Raw genomic sequence first — 6,093 nt, forward strand, 5'->3', positions numbered from 1 at the left:
TTTTTATGCCTTGTCACAAATGTCGTCAGCTATTATTTTCAGCAACTAGGAATTTATTTCATAAGGGTATTTTGGTATTTTTCCATCACTTTCCACGACTTATAACCCTCAAGGAATGTTTTATCTTCCATTCTCTTTAGTTAAAACATCTCAAAAAGCTCTCTCATACACTTTCAACCACAAGATTAAGGTTTTCTCTCAAGATCATCTCCTCAGGAACAAGAACATTCTTCCCCAAAGGGGTTAAACGCTAGTCAAGAAAAAATCAAGGTCAAGCCTAAGGATTTCTTCAGGAACCTTCAGAAACATTAGATCTCTTTCAAGTTCAAGCTTTAAAGTATGCGTAGTGTTCATCTATGGATTCAATTTATTCATAGAATTCAAGAATCATGCTTTTAAATGTTACTTTGTAAACTTTTGTGGTGATATAAGTATGTACACATTGATAATTGTTGTTCAAGTTTCAAGATGATATCTAAGGATGTTTTTCATGAAATATATGTGATTGTTGGTTGAAAATCATGAACTTTGGGTGGGTTGAACTAATGCAAGTATGAAATCCACCTATGCCTTAAAGAATGCATGTAAGGTGTTTGATAAAATGCCTAGGATGTTAGAAGTTCATATTTATATGATTTCATGACATCTAAATGACAAATCCATATTAGCGATACACTTCAATATGAATGCCCATGCTATTTATGTATTATTACGGTGATGGCATGAAGTATGTATGATGATGGAAATATGAATTTTGCGTGCAAATTATGTCCATGCTTTCCCTACCATGTTTGAGGTGTTGATTAAATACATGAAGTATACTATCCCCTACTTATGATATAGCGAATTGTGGACTCCAATCTTGTGATCAAGTCATGTCATGTGTGTCAGTTTTCTTCTATCGAGTCTTGGGAGTATTCGTACCCGAAAAACATAGTTGTGTTCCTAGAGCCATGTCATATTGTCACGATAATCTCAGTCAAGCTATAATCGATAGAACTCAGTCAGTCATGTGACTCAGGAAACTTCAAAAATCTCATTATCCCAGTTAACTCTCAGATAATAGTGCTACTCCGTCAGTCAACGGAAGTTAGCTAATCTGTCCATGTACATTCAGTTGATTGATGTTTAGTCTCTTCAAATGGGAGTAAGAGTTAGCACTGAGTGAACCCAAGGATGGAAACTGACCTATATACGAGGGTGTGATTCTTAGCAGTTATCCTTGCGTTCCAAAACTATGTAGCCAGCATAGGTTGAGACATCGCAGCCTGTTATATGAGGGTAGATGTAGTGGCTTAACCTGTTATATGAGTGTTCCCACCATTCTCACTAGAGTTGCCTATTATCTGAGGGTTTCTCACATGTTGTCCTTACTAGTAGCGCGGTATTGACACCCTTCCAGTCAGGGCAGAGATTGGACCCCATCTTAGCCATAATGGAACATATAGGGCATGTCAGTTAAACAACTACCTCCCACAGTTTCAGTATCAGTCTCAATAAAAGAACTCAGACAGTTCTTCAGATATTAGTATACCAGGACTGTTAGATACGGTCAAATTCAATTATATCATGTAACTCAGAGAGTTTAGCCAGATTCAGGGTTATCAGATACAGTCATCCATATTATCAGAACTATGGTTTCAGCCATGTATTAGCGTACAGATTTAGCCATCACGTACTCACGATCTTAGTTACTATACATGTATGTTTGTACTCTTACGTTCATATCAGTCAGTCAGTAGTATTATTCATGCATGTAAACCCTTTGCATTAGCCTAACTCACTCATACACTCAGTACTCCAGCTGTACTGACGCATTTCCGCTATGGTGCTTTCTTTTCATGTTATACCATAGGTTCAGAGCCATGAGTCCTAAACCAGCAGTAGCAGTCGCATTCAGAATACAGAGTTGCAGTGAGTCCTCTTCATTCAAGGACGACATTATTTGATTTATTCATTTATTTCTTTAGTTTAGTTTTATGGAGTTAGTTGGAGACATTTTCCTTCAACTCCTTATTTCAGACAATACTTAGAGGCTTTCGGATTTACGCTCAGATTTAGCTTTCAGATACAGTTCTCAGTTGTTTTGGGCATTTTTCGCCCATATGGATGTTATATTATTTCAGTTGAACCTTATGGCCTATTATACATGTTTTCCGCATTATGTCATGAATTGTAGTATACAGGTACATATATCAGTCATGGGATAACTTGTGGTCCCTCGGGGTCATAAGCACCGTGTAGCATTCTGGTTCGGAAAATTGGGGTGTTACATGATGAGAATCTAAGATGTAGTACACATCAAAGAATTTCAACTTCGTTAGGATCGAATTTTGTAACAGTTCTCTTAGAAAATGAGCCTCAAATATTTAAAGAACCGATGGCATCTTCAGACTCATTCTTTTGGAAAGAGGTGGTCAATAGTAATATTAATTCAATCTTAAGCAACCATACGTGGGATCTTAAGCAACCATACGTGGGAGTTGGTTGATCTTCCTCTAGGGAAAAAACCTTTAGGTTCTAAATGAATCTTCAAAAGGAAAATGAAAGCGGATGGTACTATTGACAAATACAAGGCAAGACTAGTAGTAAAAGCTTCAAACAGAAAGAAGGCCTTGATTACTTTGATACATACTTGCCTGTAACGAGGATAAAGTTAATTCGGATGTTAATTACCTTGGCGGCGGTATATGGTCTTAAAATACATCAAATGGATGTGAAAACAGCATTTCTAAATGGAGAATTTGAGGAAGAAATTTATATGGAATAGCCTGAGGGTTTTGTTGTTCCAGGAAAAGAAAATAAGGTGTGTAAACTTTGTTCAGTCACTTTATGGGCTAAAATTCTGAAGGTTGTTTTCACGATCCGTTTTCTGGTATCAGAGCCATGTTGGCAGATTGTGTACTCAGCATGAGCAGCTAAGTACATAATCTGTCTAGAGCATGGGAAATCTATTTTCATACAAGTAGCATTTACTTTACTCATCTATGATTATACCTTTAATAAATTAATCTAATACATCATGTCTTATAATGGGATTTTCATTTAGTATGGGGTATTCACCCTCTCTAAAGTGTTTGAAGGAACCGATTAATCTCCGGTCTTAGACGTTGGTCAGCCTGAAAGTGTGGTCTCAGCTAAGGTAAGCGTACGACCCTGTTGGTAGTCCCGTCACTAAGATAACACTTAAGATAAGTCTGTTATAAAGCCATTAAGACTAGTGTAGATCCCATAAGCCTTCGATGTATTGTGTTAATCTTTTATAGGTTGTATCATAACTGATAATTGTTTATGCTTACTTATATGAAAATCTTTGCTTTCCCAGTCAGTCTCTAGACAGTATTTTCAAAATATGAATCCCAACATTCATACAAAAAATACTATCAACCTTTCTTCTAAAGCAACTCAGATTGTTAATATTGAAAATAATCTTCAAAACTGGAGCATTCCAGAAGAATCTTTTAGTACAATTTATCAAATTGGAAAATTTAGTTTTTTCAAAAAACATAATATCAAGAACTCTGATTCTAATGTTGCTATCAATAATTCTTTAGAAATTATACAACTTTTAAATGACTTAGATATTAACCGATTTAAAAGTCAGTTCCATTATCTGCATATCGGACTTGTTCAGGTGGCCATTAAGCCACTCTTTAGACAGGGTCTAGACATCCCTGTCTATGCTATACTAAGAGATGCTCGTCTATTAAACTTCGACGATTCACTCTTAGGAGTCATCCAAAGTAACCTCGCCGACGGCCCGGTATACTTTAATTGTTACCCTAATTTCTCAGTGGACATTAATGATCCTAACATCATGGATGTTTTAACTCTTAATGTTAAAACAAAGAACATGAACAGTAAGGATAATACCAGAGAAATTGCGATAATATACAGAGTATACTATCGACTGATGGGTACAACTCTAGCGCCCCAAGCTAGATTTACAAGTCCTAGGGGTGTCACCACTCTTATGGAAGCCAATAAAGACAGATCCAATGTCTTTGTCCCTAAACCCTTAGTTTGGGAAGACGTCATCCATAGTAATGAATGGCACTTTGATGCTATTACTCAACCCATTCGTTCTTATCCCGAAAAATCTCAAATACAACAAGTTATTCAGCATCCTGATGGCTCGATTGATTTAAAATTCCTCGGGTTTGACACTCCTCGTAACTCTTCGTTTCGACGGTTTGTCTCACATCGAGCTTCCACCTCAAAAACCCAGGAGGAAAGTGAAGAAAATGATAATAACAATGACAAGGGCAAGGTAAGAGGAGTCGACTTCTCTGGTCCTGTCCCAAAAGTTTATTATCAGCAATCTACTAGGGTCCATGAGTCCCTAGATCCTGAAAATCAGTATGATCCAGGAAGTCCTACAGCCTCAGATATGGAACCTCCCCCTTCCATATCCCGTCAGAAAATTAGGACTGATCCTAGCCTACTCGTCATCAAATCAGATGAAGAGTATACACCTGACCTTAAAGCTCTCGAAGCCCGATGGTACCTACCTAAAGACGCTCTAAAAAGGAAATGGTACACCAGTACCTATTCTAACGAGCAGCAAAAGGAGTTTGGTCGGCTATGGATAGCCGATATGAAGAGACTCCGTTGTGACATAGAGTGCTTTCGATGGTTTGAATTCACTGGAAGAATGGAAAACCAGAATGAATCCCTTAACGTTATCATTAACAAATGGTATACTCAGAGTAACAAAATAATTGAATCCATTACTCCTCCTCTTGAAGGAATAAAAATTCCTCATTCTAATGAAGTACTCAACGCTTCTCCCTTCAAAAAAAAGCATGATAGGCCTCTATCGACCCCTATCAATAGAGACCTCAACAGGATAGTTGAACAAAACAACTATACTAATCAGGTCCTTCACACTATATCCCAGCAAATAGGAGATACTAAAAATTCTATACTTCCTTTTAGTCCCCCCGCTCTTGAGAAAGGAACTTCGAGTGCTAATCCTATAACCAATCCTATCTTCAAGATTCCTAAATTCCAAAAGGAGAAATTTCCAAATCTCAGTGACGATTTAAAGGTTTCGGGAAAAATCTTGGAACAAATCAATGACAAACTTTCTAAGTTTAAAATCTCTGAGAAAGCTAAGTCCAGCAACCAGAAAGCTGAGTCCAGCAACCAGAAAAACACTCTTTCTAAACTTACCAGTGACCGTTTTTCTACTAAGAAAAACTTTTACAAAAAACCCTCTCCTCGAGACGTTCAGTTTGAAGAAAATCCTTACCTTTCAACCTTCAACCATGATGGTCGAGTAATAACTGAAAAGAATGTTGACGGTTTGGCTGAACACTAAATCTATAACAAACTCCATGAAATGGGCGTTTCTATTACCGCATACAAAATCAGAGGAGCCATGGATAAAGAGGCTGCTACCATGATCGTATCAGGTTTCACTGGTATTATAAAACATTGGTGGGATAACTACTTCACCGATGAAGTCAAAAACCTGATCTATGGAGCCACCGCCGTAGAAACAGTTGTTATGACTGAAAATGGCCAAGAAACTCTTGAGCAAGTTGCAAAAGAAGACGCTTGTCCACTCTCCTATACCATATAGCAAGGCATTTCATAGGAGAATCCAAATTATTCCAAGATAGGAGCCTTGAAATCCTCAATAATCTCACCTGCAAAGACTTAGCAGACTTTCGATGGTACAAAGATACCTTCCTGGTAAAGGTCATGATCCGACCTGACTGTAACAATGATTTCTGGAAGGAGCGATTCATTAGTGGTCTCCCTTCTCTCTTCGCCGAAAAGGTTAGAACCAAAATTAAGGATAGATTCGAAGGAAAGATTCCTTACGATATCCTAACCTATGGTGACTTAATCAGTTTTATCACTACAGTAGGGATAGATCTCTGCACTGACCTCAAGCTTAAGAAACAGCTTAAGAAAGACAGTACTTCCAAATATGGATTAGGAACCTTCTGCCAAGACTATGGATTCACCAATCCTAGCAAAAAGCATAGAAACAAGTCCTTAAAACCTCACAAAAAGACTACCCCTAGCAAGAAACCCTTCAAAAGGGAATTTTATAAGCCTAGTAGGAAGGCCAAGCGAAAA

This window comes from Capsicum annuum, chromosome 7 (genome assembly GCF_002878395.1).
Source record: "Capsicum annuum cultivar UCD-10X-F1 chromosome 7, UCD10Xv1.1, whole genome shotgun sequence".
In the NCBI taxonomy this organism is placed as follows: Eukaryota; Viridiplantae; Streptophyta; class Magnoliopsida; order Solanales; family Solanaceae; genus Capsicum; species Capsicum annuum.